The 23,847-nt window shown below is 37.9% G+C and overlaps 1 long non-coding RNA gene across 1 annotated transcript in view; it reads right to left on the bottom strand.

The window, feature by feature from the left end:
* Window positions 1-2,277: 2,277 nt before the first annotated feature.
* LOC139076139 (uncharacterized) overlaps window positions 2,278-23,847 on the bottom strand; it is a 48,713-nt gene continuing 27,143 nt past the window's right edge. The window contains exon 3 of the long non-coding RNA XR_011527431.1: window positions 2,278-9,846. This is a non-coding gene — a long non-coding RNA (uncharacterized lncRNA). The remainder of the gene's footprint in view (window positions 9,847-23,847) is intronic.

The following is a 23,847-nucleotide window of genomic DNA, read 5'->3' as shown; positions in this document are numbered from 1 at the left end:
CCTGGGCAACCAGTAATCCGGTCTCCATTTCTCTAATTTTCTCTTCCCAAAAATGTTGAATCAATGGAATAACGTGGTATGTAACCTTTTGCAAAACTGCCAAATTGTTTTCCAGAGTGACTGTTCCATTTTACGTTCTCACCAGAAATGTCTGAGTGATCCAGCTTCTTCACACCTTCTCCAGCATTTGGTGGTGTCTTTATTTTTAATTTTAGCCATCGTGATAGGTGTATGGTGATATCTTATCGTGCTTTTAATTTGCATTTCCCTAATGCAATGCTGGTGATGTTAGACATCTTTTCATATGTTTACTTGCCAGCCCTATATCCTCGCCAGGGAAATGTCTTTTTATGTCTTCTGCTCACTTTCTAATTGGCTTGTTTTTTTTTACTGTTGAGTTTGAAAATTCTTTTCTAGCCTAGATGCCGGTCCTTTGTTGCATACATGTTTTGCCCGTGTTTTTTCTCAGTCTGTTGCTTGTCTTTTCATTCTCTCACAGTTTATTTTGCAGAGCAAAAGGCTTTAATTTTGATCAAGTCCAATTTTTTATTTTTTTCTTGTATGGATCATACTTTTGCTGTCAAGTTTATGAACTCTTTGTCTAGCTCTAGATCCCAAAGATTTTCTATTTTTTCATATTGTTTTATAATTTTCCATTTTATGTTTAATTCTGTGATCCGTTTGAGTTTGTTTTTGGATAAGGTGTGAGGTTGAGGGTGAGGTTCAGTTTTTTGCCTATGGATGTCCACTTCATTTGGCACCATTTGTTGAAAAGACTAACTTTTCTCCCTTGAATTGTTTTTACACCTTCGTTAAAATCAGTTGGCATATTTGTATTGATCTATTTTTGTTCTGTATTTGGTTCCATTGATCTACGTGTCTCTTCCTCTGCCAATACCACACAGTCTTGATTACTGTAGCTATATAATAAGTTTTGAAATTGAGTAGACTAATTCCTCCCACCTATTCTTTGTAAAAATTATTTTGGTTATTCTAGTTTCTTTGCCTTTCCAGATAAATTTTAGAATAATCTTATCTGTATCTACAAACAATGTGCTGAGATTTTGATACGAATTGCATTAAACCTGTATAAAATTGGGGGAGAATTGACATCATTACTATGTTGAGTCTTCCAGTCTATGAACACAGTATGTCTTTCATTTTTTTTTGCTGAGGAAGATTGGCCCTGAGCTAACATCTGTGCCAAACTTCTTCTATTTTGTATGTGGGTTGCTGTCACAGCATGGCTGATGAATGGTGTAGGTCCACACCTGGGATCTGAACCCAAAGACCCAGGCCGCTGAAGCAGAGCACACTGAACTTAACCACTATGCCATGGGCTGGCCCCATGTCTTTCTATTTATTCAGATCTCTGATTTCTCTCATCAGCATTTTGTGCTTTCAGCGTACAATTCCTCTACATATATTACACAATATTTTTATATTTTGAGTGATTTTAAATGCTATTATATTTTTAATTTCAGTGTCCATGTGTTCAATGTTAGTATATAGAAATAAAATTAATTCTTGTATGTTTATTTTGTATCCTATTACCTTGCTAAACTCACTTATTAGTTCTAGAAGTTTTTTGGTAGAGTCTGAGATTTTCTTTGTAGACAATCATGTCATCTACAAAGAGAGACGATTGTGTTTCTTCCTTTCTGATCTGTATTCCTTTTCTTTCCTTATTGCACTGACTAGAACTACCAGTACCATGTTGCATAAGAGTGATGAGAGTGACCATCCTTGCCTTGTTCCTGATCTTAGGGAGAACAGATTCAGTCTTTCACTATTAAGAATAATGTCAACTGTAGTTTTTTTGTAGATGTTCTTTATTGAGTTGAAGAAGTTCCTTTATTCCTATTTTTCTGAGAGTTTTTGTCATGATAGGTGCTGGGTTTCCTCAATACCTTTCTGCATCAAATAATATGTGATTTTTCTTCTTCAGCCACTGATATTTCAGATTACAGTGATTGGTTTTTGAAGATTGAACCGACCTGCACCCTGGGAATAAACTCCACTTGGTTGTGGTGTATGTTTTTGGAAAATTTTACATTACAAATCCAGTTTCCTTAAATTTTATGGCTATTCAAATGATTTATTTCATATTGAGTGAGTTGTGGTGAGTAGTGTTTCTTGAGGAATTGGTCCATTTCATCTAAGTTGTCATATACATGTGGGTAGAGTTTTGTGTGGTATTTGCTTATTGTTCTTTTGAGATTTGTAGAGTCTGTAGTAATGTGCCTTGTTTTATTCCTATTATTGGTAATTCATGTCTTTTCTCTTTTTTTCTTGTCACTCTTGCTCAAGGATTGCCAATTTTCGATCTTTTTTGATCTTTTCAGATAACCAGCTCTTTTTTTAAAAATATATTTTTCCCAGAGTTGTTTTTCTGTTTTCAATTTCATTGATTCCTGGTCTTACCTTTAATATTTCCTTCCTTCTTACTTTGGGTTTATTTTGCTCTTCTTTTTCTAGGTTCTTGAGTAGGGAACTTAGAATCTTTGAGATTTTTTTCTCTTTATGTACATTTAGTGCTATAAATTTACCTCTCAGCACTGCTTTGGCTGTGTCTAATAAATTTTGATATGCTGTATTTTCATTTTCATTTGGTTATATGTATTTTTAAATTTCTCCTGAGATTTCCTTTTTGACTTATGGATTACTTAAATGTAGAAAAACTCAAAGATTTTTTGAGATTCTCCTAAGTTCGTTTTATTGGTTTCTAGTTTAATTTCATTGTGGTCACAGAACATGCTTTGTATGATTTCAACTCTTTTAAATTTGTTGGTGTTTGTTTTATAGCCCAAGATATACAACATATTGGTGTATGTTCTGTGGGCACTTGAAAAGAATGTATATTCTGCTACTATTGGATGGAGGGTTCTATAAATGTTGATTAGATCCTGCTGGTGGATGGCACGATTGAGTTCTTCTACATCCTTGCTGATTTTCTGTCCAGTTGTCCTATTAATTCTTGAAAGGAATGTTGAAGTCTACAAATATAGTTTTAGATTTGTCTGTTCCTCTTTTGGTTGTATCAGTTTCTGCTTCCCATATTTTTCAGCTTTGTTGGTTGGTGCATACACACCATACACTATGACTCTTTGGTGGATTGAACCTTTATTATTATATAATGTTCTTCTCTGTTTCTGTTAATTTTCTTTGCTCTGAAGTCTACACTATCTGATACTAATATAACCACTCTTGCTTTCTTTGGGTTAATATGTTTGTCATATCTTTTTCCATACTTTTGCGTTAAATCTGCCTATTTTCATTATATTGACAGCAGGTAGTTGGGCCATTTTTTTAAAAAAATTCTCTTTGCCATTCTCTGCCTTTTAATTGGTGTATATAGACCATTTAAATTTAATGTAATTATTTATATGTTAGGGATTAAGTCTGCCATTTTATTTTATTTTTCTGTGTTTTTCACTTCTCTATTTTCTTTTTCTTACCTTTTATGGGTTACTCTAACAGTTTTTAGAATTTCAATTTGATTTTAATAGCTATTTTAACTCTTTTTCTAGTAATTACATTATATATACGTAACTTCTCAGTCTACTGGTGTCATTATACTAGTTTTAAGTGCAGTGTAGAAAACTTATCTCTCTTTATGCCCTATTAGCCTTCCCTGTTTAAAATTGTCTTAAAATAGTTCCTCTCCATATACTTAGAACTATAGTAGACAGTATTACATTTTTTCACTTCCACCATTAAATACAATTTAAAAAACTCAAAAAGAAAGTCTATTGTATTTATCCATATTTTTGTTTATAGTCCTCTTTCTTCTTTCCTGATGTCGTGAATTTCTTTATCATTTTCTTCTGTTTAGAGAACTTTCCTTAGCCATTCTTTAAGAGACAAATTCTCTTTGTTTTCCTAAGAGAATTGTCTTGATGTTCTCTGTATTGCTCAATGGATATAAGGTTCTGAGTCGATGGTTCTTTTCTTTCAGTACTTGAAAAATGTGGTTCCACTTCCTTCTTGCCTCCCTGGTTTCTGATGAGAAACACACTGTTGTTCAAATTGGCTTTCCTCCATCAGTGTCATTTCTCTTTTGCTGATTTCATGATTATTTTTTTATGGTTAGTTTTCAGAAGTTTGCCCATGATGTGTCTTGTGGATTTTAGGAGGTTTATCTCATTTGGAGTTTGCTTAGGTTCTTGAATCTGTAGGTTTATTTGTTTTGCAAATTTAGGAAGTTTTCAGCCATTAATTCTTCGAGTACTCTTTAGCCCTGTCCTTTTTCTCCTCTCCTTTGTGGACTTTGAAACCACAAATGTTATAGTTCCACAGGCTCCTGGGGCTCTGTTCATTTTTTTTCAGAATATTTTCTCTCCATTATTCTGATTGGGTAATTTCCACCATTCTGTCTTCCAGTTCACTGATTCTTTCCTCTGTCCCCTCCATTCTGATGTCAAGCCCATTCGCTGAGTTGTAAAATTTTGGTTAATGTGTTTTTCAGTTCTAAAATTTCCATTTGATTCTTCTTTATATTTTTAATTTTTTTGAGAATTTCTATTTTTTAAATTTGTTTAAATTTTTTTCATGATTGCTCATTGAAGTATTTTTATGATGGCTGCTTTAAATTCCTTATCAGACAATTCTAACATCACTGCCATCTTGGTGTTAACATATGTCGATTGTCTTTTTCTGTTGTTTGAGATCTCCTTGGTTCTTGGTGTGATGAGTGGTCTATGATTAAACATGGATAGTTGGATATTATATTATGAGACTCTGGATTTTATTTAAACGTTTTAAACCTTCTGTTTTAGCTGGCTTCCTCTGACACTATGACCCTCCCCTTCACCTGCCACAAAGACTTTGAGATTCATCCATGCTACTGTGTGTATCAATAGTTCATTCCTTTTTTTTTTTTTTTAACAACTGAGAAATATTCCATTGTATGTGTATACCACAGTTTATTTATCCTTTCACTGTTGAAGGAAACCTAGGTTGCTTCAAGTTTTTGGTGATTATGAATAGAGCTGCTACAAACATCAATATTTTGGAGTTTTCAGCAGACAGATCCTATTCATGTTCTACTATATAATATATATATTTGGAGCTATTGTAAGTGGTATTTAAAGAAAAATTAGTTTACAATTTTGCATTGCCAGTATACAGTTTAATTTTCTTATGTTCTTATACTTTGCAACCTTGTTAAACTCTGTTAAAGTTCCCAGAATTTTTGTATAGATTCCTTGGGTTTTTCTACGTAGATAATTACATCATCTGCAAATAAGGACAGTTTTATTTTTTCCTTTCCAATATGTATGCCTTTTTCCCTTTTATTATCTTATTGTATTGGGTCAGACTTTCACTTTGATGTTGAATAGGAGCGGTAAGATTGGACATTGTTAACCTGTTCCTGATCTTAGAGGAAACATTCAGTCTTTCACCATTAAGTATTATTTTGGCTGTAGGTTTTTTTTGTAGATATCTTTATAAATTGAAAAAGTTCTTTTTTGTTCCTAGTTTTCAGATTGTTTTTACAATGTTGAACTTTTTTGTATCAATTAAAATGATCATGTGGTTTTTCTTCTTTAGACTGCTAATATGGTGAATTACAATGATTGATTTTCAAATATTAAACCAGTGTTGTATTCCTGGGATAAACTCCATTTATTCATGGCATGTTACCATTTTATACAGTGTTGGATTCGATTTGATAATATTTTGTTGGGGATTTTTGCATTTATGTTCTTGATGTCATTCTGTAGTTTTCTATTTTTGGAATTGCTGTTTGGTTTAGTATCAGGTTAATGCTGGTCTGATTAAATGAGAGAACGTGTTCTCTCCTCCTTTATTTTCTGGAAGAGATTGTGTAGCATTGGTGTTATATCTTCAACTGTTTGGTAGAATTTGCCAGTCAAACCACATGGGCCTGGAGATTTCTTTTTTGCAAACTATTTTAAATACAAATTCAATTTCTTTAATAGTTTTAGGACTATTCATATCGTATATTTTATCTTGGGTGAGTTTAGTAGTTTACAGTTTTCAAGAAATTGGCCCATTTCTTCTATATTGTTGAGATTATGTGTAGAGATTTTTTTTTGTAGCCTTCCTTTATCCTTTCAGTGTTTGTGGAGCCTGTAATGATATCCTCATCTTATTCCTGATATTGCTAATTTTTTCTCCTCCCTTTTTTTTCTTTGTCAGGAAATTTAATTTTATTGCTCTTTTGAAAGAACTGGCTTTTGGTTTTATTGTTTTTCTTTGTTATTTTTGTTTTCAATTCATTGGCTACTGCTCTTATCTTTATCTTTTCTTTCGTTTTCCTTGCTTTGGATTTGTTTTCCCCTTTTTTGTTTTTTCAGTTTCTTGTGGTGGAAACAGATAATTGATTTGAGACCTTTCTTCGTTCCTTATATAAGTATTTAATGCTACATATTTCCCTCTAAGGACTGATTTAACTACATCCTACAATTTTTTTAAATGTTTTATTTTCATTTTCTTTCAGTTTGAAATATTTTCTTTCTTTCTTTTTTCTTTTTAAGATTGGCACCTGAGCCAACAACTGTTGCCAATCTTTTTTTTTTCCTTCTTCTTCTCCCCAAAGCCCCCAGTACATACTTGTATATTTTAGTTGGGAGTGCCTCTAGTTGTGGCATGTGAGATGCTACCTCAGCGTGACCTGATGAGTGGTGCCATGTCTGTGCCCAGGATCTGAACTGGCGTAACCCTGGGCCACCAAAGTGGAGCTCAAAAACTTAACCACTCAGCCATGGGGCCGGCCCCTGAAATATTTTTTAATTTCCCTTGAGACTTCCTCTTTGACCTATGGGTTATTTAGACATGAGTTGTTTAATTTCCAAATGTTTGGAGTATTTTGCTATCTTTCCTTTATTGATTTCTAGCTTAATTTTATGGTCTGAGAACATACTTTATATTTAGTTCTTTTAAATTTGTTAAAGTTTGATTTATAATTCAAGATATAGTCCATCTTGGTGAATTTCCATGTATAGTTGGACAAAATGTGTATTTTGATATAGCTTGGTGGAATGTTCTATAAAAATCAATTAGAGGGGGCCAGCATGTTCATAGCATGCTGAGGCAGCTTTCCACAAGAAGAACTAGGAGGACCTACAACTGGGATATAAACTAGGATATATACAATCTTCCGAAAAAAAAAAATGTCAGCAGCAGAGCAGAAACAGTCCAATGATATCATTAGGGAAAAAAAAAAAAGAAAAAATCAATTAGATCCAGTTGGTCAATGGTGTTATTGAATTCTACTATATCCTTGCTGATTGTCTGTCTACTAATCCGTCTATGACCAAGAGCGATTTGTTGAAGATTTCAACTATAATTGTGAATTTACCTATTTAGCCTTGCAGTTATGTCAGTACTTTTTTCATGAATTTTGAAAATATGTTATTAGACACAAAACATTTAAGATTATTAGGTCTTTTTGGCTGCTTGATCCTTTTATCATTATGTAATATCCATTTTTATCCCTGTTTTTATATGTGAAGTCTACTTTGTCTGATATTAATAACACCACTCCAGGTTTCTTTTGATTAGTGTTTTCTTGGTATACCTTCTTCCACTATTTTACTTTTAACCCTCCTATATCATATTTAAAGTGAGTTTCTTGTAGGTAACATATAAGGTCATTTTAAAAAAATCCATTGTGACAATCTCCATCTTTTAATTGGTGTTTTTAGACTGTTTAAATATAATGTACTTACTGATATTTATTACTGCAATTTTATTATTTGTTTCTTATTTTTCTCTGTGTTTTTGTTACTCTATTACCCCCTTCCTGCATTTTGGGAGATTTGAACACTTTTAGCATTCCATTTTAATTTATCTATTATGATTTTGACCATATCTCTTTATATAGCTTTTAAGCCATTGCCCTAATGATTAAAGCATATACATACTGAATGTCACAAAATCCCTTTAGAGGTAGTATTTTACCACTTTATGTGGACTGTAGAATCCTTACCACCATGTACGTCTCATTACATTCCCCCTTGTTACAGCCATGTTATGTGTCATATCTACATACATCAAAAATTCCACATGCAACGTCACAATTTTTGCTTTCAGTCACCAAATATATTCTAAAAAACCCAGCTGAGAATTCTTTATATTTACCCAGATATTTACCATTTATTTTGCTTTTCCTTCATTCCCAATGTTCCAGTTTTTCCTTCTGGTGTATTTTCTCTTCTGGCGAAGAACTTCCTTGGGCAATTCTTCTGGAGCAGATCTGCTGGCAATGGATTCTTTTAGTTTTCCCTCAGTGAGAATATTTTTATGTTACCTTCACTCCTGATGGATTTTTTCACTGGACCTAGAATTCTGAGTCGACAGTTCTTTACTTTTAGCACTTTAAAAATGTTGTGCCACTTTCTTCAGACTGAGAAACCTACAGCCGCTTGACTCATTGTTTCCCTCTAGATAACGTATTGTTTTTCTCTGGCTACTTTCAAGAAATTTTTCTTTTCTTTAATGCAGTAATTTTGTTATGTTTGGTCTTGAATTTCTTTGGGTTTATCCAGTTTCAGTCTTGCCAAGCTTCTTGAATCTGTAGATAAATGTCTTTTGCCAAACTTGGGAAGTTTTCAGCTATTGTTTCTTCAAATATTTATTCAGCACTGCACTCCTCCTTCTCTTCTCCTGGGACTCTTATGACATAGATGTTAGACTTTTTGTTAGTGGTCCATGTATGCTTGAGGCTTTGTTCATTTTTTAGAAATGTTTTTTCTCTCTTGTCCATATTAGATAATTCATATCGATCTGTCTTCAAATTCACTGACTCTTTCCTTTGTCATCTCCAATCTGCTATTTATCCCATACAATGAGCTTTTTATTTTGGTTGTTGCATTTTCCAGTTCTAAAATTTGTTTGGTTCTTCATTACATTTTCTATTTCTTTGTTGAGACATTCTATTTTTTAATTAATTAATTAATTAATTAATTATTATTTTGAGGAAGATCAGCCCTGAGCTAACATTTGCTGCCAATACTCCTCTTTCTGCTGAGGAAGACTGGCCCTAAGCTAATATCCATGCCCATCTTCCTCTACTTTATATGTGGGATGCCTACCACAGCATGGCTTGCCAAGTGGTGCTATGTCCACACCTGGGATCAGAACCGGTGAACTGCAGGCCACTGAAGTAGAACGTGCGCACTTAAGCACTGCGCCACTGGGCTGGCCCCTAATTTATCTTAAGTGTGTTTGTGATTGCTTGTTGGAGCACTGATATAACAGGTGCTGTAAAGTCTGTCAGATAATTCCAATATCTGTGTCATTGTGGTATTGATGTCAGTTGATTGCCTTTCCCATGCAGTTTGAAGTTTCTTTCATTCTTTGCATGCCTAGTAATTTGGATTATATTCTGAACATTTTGACTATTACATTATAAAACTCTGTGTCTCACTTAAATTTGATGAAAATTCTGGATATTTTTGTTTTAACAGTCAATCACACTGGTTAGATTCAGACCACAAATTCCAACCTATGGGCACTGTTTCCAATGTCATTTCAATTTTCAAAGCCTTTTCAGTGTTATTAGGATCTGTCCCACATGTGTGTCACTCAGTGGTTAGTTTGGGACCTTGGCTGTGGTCTATCTGTTAGTTCAGTTCTCATGGTCTTTCATAGTCTTTGGTCTGCTGATTAGAATCAGATTCATGCATACAGAGCTCAGGGTGAGCCCATGTATTCATAAATAACTTTATGGAGTTGCTTTCTTGAGTTCCTCCTCTGCAATTCCTCTGGTACTTCTCAGTTCCCTGGGGCTCCTCTTCTTGGCACCCTGGCCTGATAGTTGGGGCTTTAGTTACCCTCTCTCTCATGCACATCTGTAACTGCACCCATGTCTGGACCCTAGAAGTAAAAGTACAGAGAAAGAATTAAATGAAATGGAGGGTTTGCCCCACTCTCTTGGGATCACATCTCTACCTGTTGGAAGAAAGGCTCCTTTCCCTCAGAGTTTTGGCTCCTGCTAGCTCCAGTTGCTGTTTCTGTCACTGCCACTAGGGCATTACTTGGAGGACAGGGTGGGAGAGAGCTAAGAGAAGAAAAAAAAAGGTAAAACAGGGGATTTCCACACTATTTCAGAGTCGTAGGAGCTCCTTTTCCCCTCTTCTCAAGCCCAGACTACAAGACTTCTCTTGGAGCAACATCTGCACCTCAGTGTTCTCTTTGGGGTTTTAGACTGCGTTGTATTCAGGGATATTGGGAGGGACAAAGGATAAACTCACAACCATTTTGGTGGTACTTCAAATTCTAGTCTTCTTCCCCAATCCACCTGCTACTAATTATTTTTCAAAGTCCTCAAATGATTGCTTTACGCAGTCTGTCCAGATTTTATAGTTGTGTTCAATGGGAGATACAGCATGGGGCATGCCTAGTCCATCTTACTTGGAACAAGAACCTTAAAACATGCATTTTTTAATTCATTTAACTCTTATCATAAAAAGCCTTACACCATACTTTGAGAATCACCAGTCAAAAGCAAGTTGCCTCAATTTCCTATTTTTTCTAAGAAGAGAACATTACATGTTTATCAGTCTTTTAGTCACGACACAGGCACCATTAATTAAAAACGTGACTTAAGGTCTTCGATTCTCTAAGCAATTTAAAAAAACTATATACCTGGATGATATTACTTTAGCTCTTGGTTGAAACATACTCAAGACAGTGATTAAAAACAGACTTTGGTTTTTATCCAAAGTTGAGAAAAGAAAAAGTAATCTAAAGTTTGCTTTGTTATCTTTTGCATCTCTACTTTGGAAGACATTGTCCATTTTGTTCAACACTGTTTAAATAAAACATTCCTCTTTGAATTTCATATAAAGAAAAGGTTCATCACTTCTTATGAACTCGCATGCTTTTTATATGACTTAGGTTTTCTTTTTGTGCTGCCTTTCATGAATATCAGAACCTCATATACTCTTTGTCCAATTTCACTGGCTCTCCTTAGCTAGGTTTCTTGGAACAACTGTTTTTCCTCTATCATATTACATGGGTCTTACTATTTTATACTTATTTTATTGATAGAGACTAAGTCATAAATGAATAGGATGCAATGGTCAGATTACAAGTTTCCTCTCTTCTTTTTCTTTGTCATTTCTTTCGTGCTTTTTATCATGCTTTTTTAAAAAAAATACACTATTGAACTTGGGTGTTGAGTACATAGGATTTTATAATATAATCCTATCTATTTTGTATATTCTAGAAATTCTCCATAATAAAAATTAAAAGTTAAAAAAATACAAAAGATGAATTCTTTTCAAGTTCACACAATGTCTGCCAAGATAAATTATATTTGGGGATATAAAACAAATAAAAAGAAACTAAAAGAACTGAAATCATACAAATAATATTCTCTGATTGCAACTGAATTAAAAAGTAGAAATCCAATAAAAGATATCTGGTAAAGACTGAAGACACATATACACATGTTTATGATCTAGCAAGATAGCAACTGCTTAATACATCATGACGAAGTTGGGTTTATTCCAGAAATGTAAGATTTGCTTAACTTTAGAAAATCAGTGAACATAATTAACTTTATCAACTGAAAAGTCATATACTCATCTTAACATGGACGAAAAAAAGGTTATTAATAAGAGTTTAAAACTATCCTTCATAATAGATATTTATGAAAAGGGAAATCAAACTTAATATTGAACAGTGAAATGTTGAAAGCATTTCCTTTACAGTTTGTGTCAAGCAAAAATGTCTTCTTTCACCTCATCTACCCAACATTGTGCTGGAGATCCCAGCCAGCCCAATTCAACAAACACAAAAATAGTATAAAAATTAGAAAGGACTAAACAAAACTATTATTCTTGATAATATGATTATGTATGTTAAAAATCCAAATAAATCTGCAGCTAAATTGCTCACATTGAAAACGAAGTTTAATAAGGCTGCTAGAAATAAATATTATTGTAAATTCATTAATTGTATTCTTTAAAAAATTTTTTTTTCCAGTTTCATTGAGCTATGGTTGACATAGCACTGTACGGGTTTGGGTGTACAGCATAATGTTTGACTTACATACACTGTGACGTTAATTGTATTCTAAGTATGAGTGTGAAACAGAAAACTTTTAAAAATTTTGAGCTATCATTTAAAAATCACATCAAAACTATCGACTATTGAGTAATAAATCTAATAAAAGATATTTGAGAACCCTGTGGCGAAAGTAGTAAATGTGGGGCCTGCCCCGTGGCCAAGTGGTTAAGTTCGTGTGCTCAGCTTCAGCGGCCCAGGGTTTCTCCAGTTTGGATCCCGGGCATGGACATGGCACTGCTCATCAGGCCATGCTGAGGCGGGATCCTACATGCTACAACTAGAAGGACCCACAACTAAAATATACAACTATGTACTGGGGGGATTTGGGGAGAAAAAGCAGGAAAAAAAATTGTCAACGGTTGTTAGCTCTGGTGCCAATCTTTAAAATAAATTTTTAAAAAGTAGTAAATATATTAAAAACAGTTAAAAAAATAAATGAAATGATTATAACAATGTGACACTGGTATAAGGAGAAAAAGGTAAGCATTGAAATAGAATGGGTAGTCCTGAAACAGACCCAGCACCCTGAATTCTGACACCTATGTTGAAGACGCAATTATAAATCAGTGGGGAAGAGTTTTGACAAACGGATACCCAGCAATGGGTTAGTTATTAGTGGAAGAAAGTTTACTTTTCACTGGATATAAAACCTCAAAATCAATTCTAGGTACACCTAAGACTTAAATGGAAAAAAATAAACCACGAAAATCTAAAAAATAAGTGGTTATTGACTCTTTGTTTGAGGAAGAACTTTTTAAGGTAAAAACAAAAGACAAAATTCCCAAAGGTTAAAAATTTTGTCATGTAAACATTTCACACTTTGGTTTTTGAAAATAAAAAACACAATTAATAATTCAACAACAAACTCGAAATAATATTTGCCACAAATATCACTGGCAAAAGGTAAGTATTCTATATCAATGTTAAACTAAAAAATGAATAAAAATGAACAGCAAGACTTGAACAGATAAACAGTCAAATATTTTGATAGTTTACAAAATAAGAGATGGCTAATAAACATGTAAAACAAATATACTCTTCTTTAATAAGCTGTTTAAGAGAACTCAGAACTACTGGGTATTATTATTTATCTACTAAATATAATAAACAGTTTTAGGGAGAATGTGGTAGAAGTCTTTTTTGATAATAAAGATGAACATTTGATCAAACTACTTCGTCAAGAGCATCAAAGCTTTAAAATACTGCACATATCATCCAGTAAATTCACTTCGAGGCATTTATTTCAAGGATATGATAATAGCTATATAAAGTATATAATTATATAGTATGTACATGTGAATTATATACATGAATATACATATGGAATTATATGATAAAGATTTTATACCATCTATTATACAAATGCTCCAACAAGCAATTGCAAATGCACTTGACACAAAAAGAAAAATAGAATATCTCAGTATATAAATAGGAGCTATAAAGAAGAAGCAAATAGAAACATACACACACACGCAGATGTTTGCTGCAGTTTTAGGAAGAAAAATCTGGAAGCAATATAATTGCCCAAAATCATAAGAATGGCGCATATCCATAATAATAGCATATCTATATAAGGATATCCTATCCTATTATTTATCCTCTAAGTAAATAATAGCATTTCCATATAAGGAATATTTTATACTCAGTATGAAATGATGTTTAAAAGATATTATTTCTCTCCAGGGGCTGGGGATATGGGAGGAATGGGTATAGAGTTTCTGTTTGGCATGATGAAAAAGTTCTGGAAATAGATAGTGGTAATGGTTATACAAGATGGTGAAAGTACTAATGACACTGCATTGTACACTCAAAAATGACTAAAATGGTAAATTTTGTGTTATGTATGTTTTACCACAATAAAAAAGAATTATTCTGTGATATAGGAAAGTACTTATAATAAAAACAAGATGCAATATTAAAAATAAAGATGTTTGTATACATATTATAGGAAATCCATTGCTATTTTTTCTTCCCATTAGAGTGTACTAATTCACAACTGGTGATATTACATATCAGAATCACAGGATGAGCTTAAAAAAATCTAAAGATGCCCAAGTTCCATCAATCTCATATTTACTGAGTCATCATTTCCAAGGGAAGGCTTGTTTTTTTTTTTTTTTTTTTTTTTAAAGATTTTATTTTTTCCTTTTTATCCCCAAATCCCCCCGGTACATAGTTGTGTATTCTTCGTTGTGGGTTCTTCTAGTTGTGGCATGTGGGACGCTGCCTCAGCGTGGTCTGATGAGCAGTGCCATGTCCGCGCCCAGGATTCGAACTAACGAAACACTGGGCCGCCTGCAGCGGAGCGCGCAAACTTAACCACTCGGCCACGGGGCCAGCCCCAAGGCTTGTTTTTATTTTATTTTAAACTTAGTTTTTAAAAGTAACATCTATGATTGATTTTAATGTATGTCCCTGAGGAAGAATTGCTATTTCGGGTTATAGGTAGTCTTTAATATAGGGACTAAACGGAAACCATAATTGCAGTATAATCCCAAATGTGTCAAAGGAAAAAGAAAATAGGCACAAAAACTAAACATACACAGAGGTTTACCAAAAAGCTATCGGCAGAAATCTTTGTAAGACGAGATAAAAGATGACTGATATTTCATTATTTATTTTTTGTGTGTGTTACTTCAAGTTTTCTATATGAATATTAAATAGATAATCAGCAAAAAAATTTTATGAAAATTAGTAAATAAATCACTGAATTTCTTTTGGAGAAGAGTGGTTTCTCACTTTAGAAACTAGAGATCAGCCTAAACCCCAGCTTCTGCTACACTGAGTGTCCTCCTTGTCATTGCAGCCAAATGTGTTCCATCTGTGTCCAGAGTCAGCTGAGAAGTGAACAGGAGCATGTACCTTGTTGGGGTTATAAGACGACAAATGACCGATTCCCTCCCTCTCCCCTCCCCTCTCCGTCCTTGACGGTTACAATCACTGAGTCTGTGGGCTATTTTGGTTTCTGTCTTATAATGTTTAGGGTCAGGGATACAGCTATATCGGTCCTCAGGGCTGCTTCTGTGGCGGGGGGAGTAGCTTCTTTATTTTGATTTAACCTCTACCTTACCTTAAGGGTTTGAAATAAATCAGGCAGAGCCTCAAAAAATTCAGGTCCAGAAACAGACTTTTTGGCCAGCACTTCAGTGTGTGAAATAAAAATTTATTAAGAAAAAATTTTTTTTGGGGGGGGAATATTAGCCCTGAGCTAATATCTGCCACCAATCCTGCTCCTTTTGCTGAGGAAGACTGGCCCTGAGCTAACATCCGTGCCCATCTTCCTCCACTTTACACGTGGGATGCCTACCACAGCATGGCTTGTCAAGCTGTGCCACGTTCCCATGTTCGCACCCGGGATCCGAACCGGCGAACCTGGGGCCTCGGAAGCGGAACATGCGAAGTTAACTGCTGTGCCACCGGGCCGGCCCTGCATGCTTCCCTCTTGCTCATCATAAAATACCATGGCTATCTCCATCAGATTTCTCATATTAAATCTTTTTTCTTGTTGTACATCACTTCTTTCAGGTGAATGTTAACTATTTCCCAACCTAATGCAAAGCTCAATCCGATTTTCCATTATAATGTATCTTTGTAACATTTATGTTTATGCTTAAAGTGATAAGCTGCAAGCTTAATTTTCCCCTTTCCTATTCCGTGATAGAATCCCTAAGGCACAGACTGAGGGTTTGTTAACCTGTGTGAACTGCCTGGCCCAGTGCCTGGTTTATTGTAGGGATAGTAAATGTCAGTTCTCTTGTACTGGTTTCTTAAGTCATACACTGAACACACTTTTACAGAGCTGCTGTAACACGCAGGTTGGAAAAATGTCACTTGGGAAGAAAGATTTTTGGAAAGGAAGAAGACCTCATAAGTTGGTGAGCATGTTAGCGTTTATGAGCGTAGAACGTGAAGAGTAGCAGGTTGGTCATGCTCTCTTCCAAAACACCTTCCAAATTTAGGAGCTGGACAGCCAGTCATTTAGGAAAGGTTCCAAGGTCCAAACCAAGTGATATTTTTGTGCTGGGTATTTTCCATGTGTCCCTCCGGGTCCACTCTCCTTACTTCTTTACCAAGCTCCGTGCTCCCAGGAAGCTGATTTTCATGGCCTCCATCAATGGGCTCCCTTGCCCTCTGACTTTCTGTTGATTGCAGCCAACCAGGGGACTTGCCAAGAGACCTGAGAGTGAGATCACAGTGCTTACGTCCCTTCTTCCTTCCCTGTTCCTTCCTCAACAGTTTGGTTGTGTCTTTCCACTGAAGGCCATACCTCCCGTCACACAGCCCTCGAGTACAGTTAGAGCTCGCCTCTCGAGTTGCAGGGATGTTCTGCTTCTGTCTCTCGCCCCTTCAGGCTCGGCTGATACTGCCCCTGTGTAGCTAAGCATGGGGTTCTGTACCACCCCTTGCTCGTTTCCTTCTACCTTACCTGCACTTTAATGAACAACTCCATGCTTTTATTAAATTCCCCTCCACTGTCCCATGGGAGGGAGCCATATGTGTCCTGCCAAGACTCTGAGCCACTCTTTTCTTGATGTGAAGTAATTTTTTTCTCCATTATCCCTTCACTGAAGACTAAGCACGCGGGCTGCTAGCCGAACGGCAGTGATGGCTTCAAGATGAGGCCTGTTTACGGGATCTTGCGGGATGAAGAATGCTTCACAGCGAAAGAAAAGCATGTGAAGCCAGATGGGCACACTGAAGTCAATCAACACGCATCAAAGGCAAGATGCCAGTGCTCTCCCCCAGCCCTCAGTGATTTTTCTGATGTAAATAAGTGTAGCTTTAAAACTACTGGCCACTGATAGTTTCTATCCAAAGCTTGCGCCAATATCCAATCAGCTCAACATCCAACTTGAGAGGACAGTAGGAGGTTCCATTTAGGTAACCGACACAGAGTGTGTGTTGACTGTTTGTGGAGTATCAGTTACTCAGTCTACAAACCCACCACAGTTAACCTTCCCAACTCCCCATGCAGCAGATATTATTACCACTTTATAGGTGAGAAAAGCAAGCTCTGAAAGATTGGGCAACTGGCCCAGCACATACAATGAGCAGCAGAACCAGCATTCAGACGGCGGCCCAGGCTCTGGAGGTTTAGAGAGTGTTAAGAGAGAAGCAGCTTTGGACATCGAAGCCTTGTAGTTAAGTCCTGGCTCTCCTGCTCTGGTTGGGTGACTTTGAGGCCCTTACCTAGCTTTTCTGAACCTCACTTTCCTCATCCATAGAGAAGATAAAACAGTTTCTACATTACAGGTTAAATGAGACTATTAAAGAAACAACACGGAGATAAGAAGTTTTAAAACTCCTCGGGGCTGGTAGAAACATGACTCATTCCTTTGGTTGCTTTTTCCTAATTCCCCTCGACCTCAGAGGTAGTGAATCTGTTTCTGATTTCCATCTCCATTTCCATGAGCAATTCCAGGACAGACTAGTGAGGTTTGACTTCTAATAGTAAGGTGATAGTAATAATGATGCCAGTAAAAATAATAATGATTATGCTTCTAATTACAACTCACACTCTTGACCACTTCCCATGTCAGGCACTTTACTTGGATTATATCATTTAATCCTCACATCCACTCTGTGAGTAGACACCACTGTCATTTTCTTGGATGAGAAAAACCAAGGTGCAGAGAGTTTAAATCACTTGGCCAAAGTCACACTGTTATTAAGAGGGATTTGAATTGACCTCTGCCTTTAGAGCTGCACTCTCTAATACAGTTGTCACTAATCACATGTCACATAGCACTTGAAATGTGGCTGGTCTGAGATGGGATGTGCTGTGAGTATAAAACGCACACTGGATTTTGAAGACCTCATATGAAAAAAAGAATGAAAATATCTCATTAATAATTGATGTTGATTACACATTTTAGCTATGTTGCTTTAAACATCTATTATTAAAATGAATTTCAACTGTTTCTTTTTCTTTTTTGGGGGAGGAAGATTGGCCCTAAGCTAACATCTGTGCCAGTCTTCCCCTATCTTGTATGTGGGATGCTGCCACAGTCTGGCTTGATGAGTGGTGTATAGGTCTGTGCCTGGGATCCGAAACTGTGACCCCAGGCCGCCAAAACAGAGTGCACAAATTTGACCACTACGCCAGTAGGCTGGCCCCTGTTTCTTTTTACTTTTCAAAATATATCTATTAAAAAATCTGGAATTGTGTGTATGGCTTGTGTTATCTGTCCATTGGACAGCGCTGGAGTAGAGGAGTGGCTCCAAGGTACCTCATGAGCCTTGACTGGGCCCATTTCTAAAACTGCGCCCCCTACAGCAGTAACAAAGAAGAGGAAACTTTTGCTTTTGATAACATTTATGGGGAGCAGGGGTGGAGGAAGGAACCAAACCCATATTTGTGTGGCTTCGAGAAAGCCATAGCTTTGCAGGTTTATCTTCACTAAGAGAAGGATCTGCCTTGTGGGGCGACGGCATGTGCTTCTCTAAATAGTCTGATGGTTGCGTCCAGCCCGAAAGCAAACATTTCAAAGCCTTTGGCAGATGCGCTTTAGAGGGAGGCTTCCAAGCCATCGGGCCGGCAGATGATGTTTACTTCTTGTGACATAATAGTCAAGTCAAATTTTATTTTATAGCAGTTACTTTCATGTCCGGAGAAGAGAAAAATCCCTTCAGATGACCAAACACCCCTGCACAACCCAAATCCCATTAAATAAATCTGTGGCTTTGCCTCTTTTGTGGAAAACACTGATTCTTTTTTCCGGTCAAGACAGGTCCTTTAACCTCCTGAGAAGCTTCTTGCATTAGCAGAGGGAGTGCGTGTGTGTGTTTCTTTAAACAGATTCATTATGGCCGGGTTCAAAGGTATGCCACCAAGTTCAGCAGGGTGATTTGGAGAGCCCAATGCCCTCTGCAAATGCTTGACTGGGGAAAGACTAGTAGAAACAATGAGCAATGTTGCCTTGCACGAACGGCTTTAGATTTCCGCAAAGTCTTTCTATGTCCAGGATTTCATTGTGCCACCCTCCCTCCCAGTCTTGATGAAGGAGATGAGGAAACTGAGTCCAGGCAGGGTTCCAGCTCAGCAATGCGGAGAAAGGATAAGATTTGGAATCAGCGGGCTTGCACTTAAATTTTTGCCCTGCTTTTCTAGCTGTGTGACCCTGTGTTACTGAACTTCTCTGAGCTTGCTTTGACTTATCCTTAAAATACAGCCTAGACAGACTCAAAAGGCTATACACTATGTGATTTTATTTACACGACATTTTAGAAGAGACAAAACTACAGGGACAAAGAAAACGTGGTTTCCATGGGTTAGGGCTGGATGGAGGCGGTTTCCCTACAAACGTTTAGCACGAGGGCAAGTTTAGAGGTAACAGGGCTGTTTTGTATCTTCATTGTGGTGGTTGCACAACTTGGCGCATTTACGAAAACTCTTAGAACTAACTGTACAGGAAAATGAATTTTACCGAATGTAAACTTAAAAATATTTATATGGTAAAAAAAAATAACTGGGCTAATAAAAATGACTCTCTCACAGGGTTGTTGTGGCGTTTGGGTTTACACAGTAAACGGTGGAGCTAACAACTGAAACTACTTCTTTATTTTCCTAACTGGATCTTTCCAGGTTTGCGGCTGCTGAACACAAGTCTGAGAAATGGAACCAACCAAATTTAATTTCAACTCTTACAACTGGTAAAAAGGAAATAGGACAGAATCCAGGGCTCTAAATGGAAAGCTGATGTGGTGAGAGTTGAAAACAGGCAGGAGATGGGCAGCTTATCCGAATATGCTCCTACGTGGTGAATTTACCCATAGGAGAATTTAAAATCTCTTTGTCTTCCCGGCTTGCCTATTTTATCTTCCACCGGAGCCCCCCTTCCCTTCCCGACCAACGCTAAACTTTCTCACCAAGTTTCACACAGATCTAGTTGTTTCTTGGTTATTTGTTTCAGGCACACTGCCAGCTGGCTTGATCTGCCCACTGCTACAGAAAACAAATCTCTCCGCCATTTCTCGTGTGTTACCAACCTAACAAATAAACTACTGTCTAAGTTTTACACTGATTCCTGCAAATGACCCGGCCCTCTCCATGTGGAATGCTTTCTGCAGGCTGGGATTTTTAAAAAGATGAACTATGACTGGCAGCAGTGTGGTTCTCTGAGTTGGCAAAGGGTATTTTTAGCTGCTAGGTTTTCATTAATTACACTGGCTGCTGTTGGCCATTGCTCTTGGTTTCTTCTGTCTTGCCGAGGGGAGCTTGTGGCTTTGAAATATAATTAAATCTGTCTGAAGGGTTCCAGCTCCAGTTCTCAGGGATTTTGTTGTCACATCTTCATTTTTAGGATGCTCTGAATTTTAGATGTGTTTGTGGTGGGATACAAGCAGAGAAGTGGTTTCCCTGCCTCCCCACGGCTTGAGTTCTCTTCTGCATTTGCCTGGGAGATCGGTTCAACCTCTGGAGCTTCTCCCTCCCACCCCACTTCCTTTTAAGGAGGCGCTTGTCCATGCACACGATGTAGAGTTTTAAGGCTCAAGCATCCCTCGAGTTGGGGATTTAGACCCATTCTGGTGACCTCAGAGGACAAAACTAGGAACTTAAAGGGAGCTGGGTTGCGGAGGCTTCTAATTAGCCTTTCAAGCCCTCAAATGCCTTGAAAGGTAGTGATCTCCCTTTCAACAGAGGCATTCAAGAGGAGGTGGATGGCCACTTCCTCAGGATCCTTGAGAGAAGTTTTATGCATCCTAGAGAGGTTGGCACTTTCAAAGTTGCCCCAACCCAAGAGTCTGTGAGTCCAAATGACTGCTTAACTTGAAAAGTAAGATGCTGATTCAGGAAAGATGCGGAATAATCTTTCCCAGAAACTAGTTAACACAGTACCAGGCTGGATAACTTCTGTCTGGCCCTCCTGCTCTTCTTTCCACCCTTCCACAGGCTTCTGTGTTCCGGGAGGCTGACAGATATGAGTTATATCCACAGGCATCTATGTCCTCTGGCTTCCAGCTGAGTCTAGCCACTAGGGACCCCAGGAAGGTGATCAGAGGGAGGCAGGAGAGTGAGGTTGGGGTTCTATTCCCCCAGCTCTCCTTCTATGGATTTCACACATGGTGGATTTATTTCTTGGACAAAGGTGGCTGTCTCTCTGTCTGTCTGTCTGTCTCTTCTTTCCACTTCCTCCTCCTGTCGTTTCAGGCCTAGTGACAGTTCTCCCGTGACTATGCTGAGTTACTGCCCTATCCTCTGCCATTTTTCTGCACTCTGCCCACCCCTTTGCAACTGTCCCTCTATAAGACTCTCCCCAAGTGACTCCGTTTGAGTAGGCTGTCTCTTTCCTTGCAAGACGCTGACTGACACAAATATTAAACACCTACTCTGTGCAAGGGAAACCATGACAGAGTTCTTGCCCTTAAGGGCTTTCCAGGGTAGTTATGGAGATAAGATGAAGATCTGGGGGGAAAAACGGACAGACGTTTGTCGTGGTGGTTGTTGATTGCGTGAGCTCTTGTAACCCCAGGAGATGAGAACGGTGCCTAGATACATGAGCTAACAAGACCAAATTCAGCTAAAAATAAAACAAACCAACTCTACATGAATTCAGTCAAACAAACGTCTTACTTTTTGGCTTTCTGACAGACCAGATTGACTGAACGTTCTTTCTGCACTAGTTGTTCTGGCATGGTGTTCAGACACGGACTCTGACAGCATCTGTGTGATGACAAGGTTAACTTGGGAGGAACGGCACACAATGGGGACCAGTGGTTTCTGGCAGTCACAGGGTCACCTGGGAGGGTCAGGATTGGAACGCACGTGTTGGGGCTGCATCCCAGAATAAGATAAGGATACTGCCCTTCGGGAACCCCACAGCTGCCTGATCATGAAGCGGAACAAGGCTAATCCCAGGAGAGGGAAGCACCTGCAGAATCGTTAATGGGAGCAGGAAGTCACTGCCCCTGCAGGGAGGAGTGCAGCCGGGAAGAAAGAGGCACGTGAAGCAGCCTGAGAGGCTTCACACCCACACCCCACTTTACAGAATCGGGCAAAGCGCTTTGCACGTAGTTGGAGCACACAAACGTGTGCGTGGAAAGCTTTGATTTTTCTGTCAAGCTCTCTCAGTTTTCCTTAGACTAAAACCTATGAAGTCAGAGGTTATGCCCCATTTGTTCACTTTACCTCCAGGTTTTAACACTGTATCTGACACCTAGAAAGTGTATAATAAATAATTGTGGAGTGAAGGTGGCATTGCTATGCCTGCCTTCACCTGTGAGGTCACATTCCTCTTACTAGTCCAACTGCACAATTCTCATGCCCCATTCCTTATCACAGTATTTCTAAGGCATTCTACCTCTGGGTGTAAGTCTGAGAATTCCAGGGGTGTTCACTGGCATAAGGGGTCATTCTTGATCACTCTCCTCTACAGAGAAAACCCTGGAAAATATCATCAGTCTGCAAGTGAAGCTCACATCGCACTACTGTTTTTGTCATCATTGCCACATAGTATGGTTTTTGAAAGCAAGAGGTCCAGAAACGTAGGGTACACTTGGACCACTGAAGGAAAGTTTTTGGTTATCAAGGCACACTCCGTTGTTGGCCTAGCAGTAGTGTCATTGGGTCTTAGAAATGGGGGAAGTGACGTCTTTTTCTCCCTCAGTTACATCCATTATATCTTGTTCTATCCAATCGAGAAGAGCACCAGCCCCACCTCTCCAAGTCACTTTCTATCCCCTAACTTTGCAACCAAACTCTATTTTCTTCATAGCGCTTATGACAACTTGAAATCATATTTATTTATTATTTATCTTCTCTCTCTTTCTGTGGGAACTAAGGTCCATGAGGGCAGGGATACTATATCCCAGCACCTAGAATATGCTGGGCACACAGTAGGAACTCAATAAGCTTTGTTGAATGAATGAATGGGTCATTTTATGGTATTATGTTGGGGTATGGGCTCCTGATAATATATACAATTTTTAGTATACAGCTATTTTAGTATATGAGCACTCACCCATTTGGATAAGGGGGATTTCCAATTGCAGACGTATATCATGTTTGGAATTAATCTTCCCCCATGAAAAACAAGATCCTGGCTTTGAAGTGAATCAACAGGCAAGTCTATCTCATCCTGTGCGGTAAATTCTCCTTTGAGTGCCCCAGCCTCCTCTGATCTATCCTAGTTAGTCAGAAATACCATATAAGGTAGAACCTCAGAAGGTAAAGGGGGTCACCACTTTTTTCTTAAGATTCCCCTTGGTCCCTAAGTCAGAGATGACCACTCGTCTTCCAAACTCACTTTGCTCTCTCTCTGGGCACACAGCTGGACTACATTTCCCATCCTCACATGCAGGTAAGTGTGGCCCTATGACCAAGTCCTGCCCAATGCAGTGTGGGCGGAAGTGAGGTCTGTGGGCAGCTCGCTTTCTTCCTCTGTCTAGCTACTAGACTCAGAAGATCTGGCAGAGGCCACAGGGGAGGATGGACCCACAAGAGAGAATGAGCCTGGGTCTCTGAGGCAGCACCCCTGAAAAGTAATCTTTATGTGAGTGTGAAATAAAATGATTGAGTGAGCCACTGAGATGTTTAGGTTTATCTGTTATGGCAGGTAGTTAGTTACGCTAACTCACAGTCCCTAGCTAATACACAAAGTTGCCCTCCAGCCAGAAGTAGGCTATAAGTTTTGCAGAGGAGACATGGGGGAATGCTAGCCTTTCTCAAACCACAACAAAGAGGTCTTACTTGGCTTACACCTGCTAATTCCAAAAGGCCACTCTGAGCTCTTCCCAAGAAAAGAAAGTGTGACTGGATGTTTCAACCACTGTAAAACTCTGGCAATGACCACATGGAAAAAA

This window comes from Equus przewalskii, chromosome 15 (genome assembly GCF_037783145.1).
Source record: "Equus przewalskii isolate Varuska chromosome 15, EquPr2, whole genome shotgun sequence".
NCBI classification, from domain to species: domain Eukaryota; kingdom Metazoa; phylum Chordata; class Mammalia; order Perissodactyla; family Equidae; genus Equus; species Equus przewalskii.
Note: the sequence above shows the minus strand (reverse complement) of the source record. Positions and strands in the feature narration are given on the sequence as shown.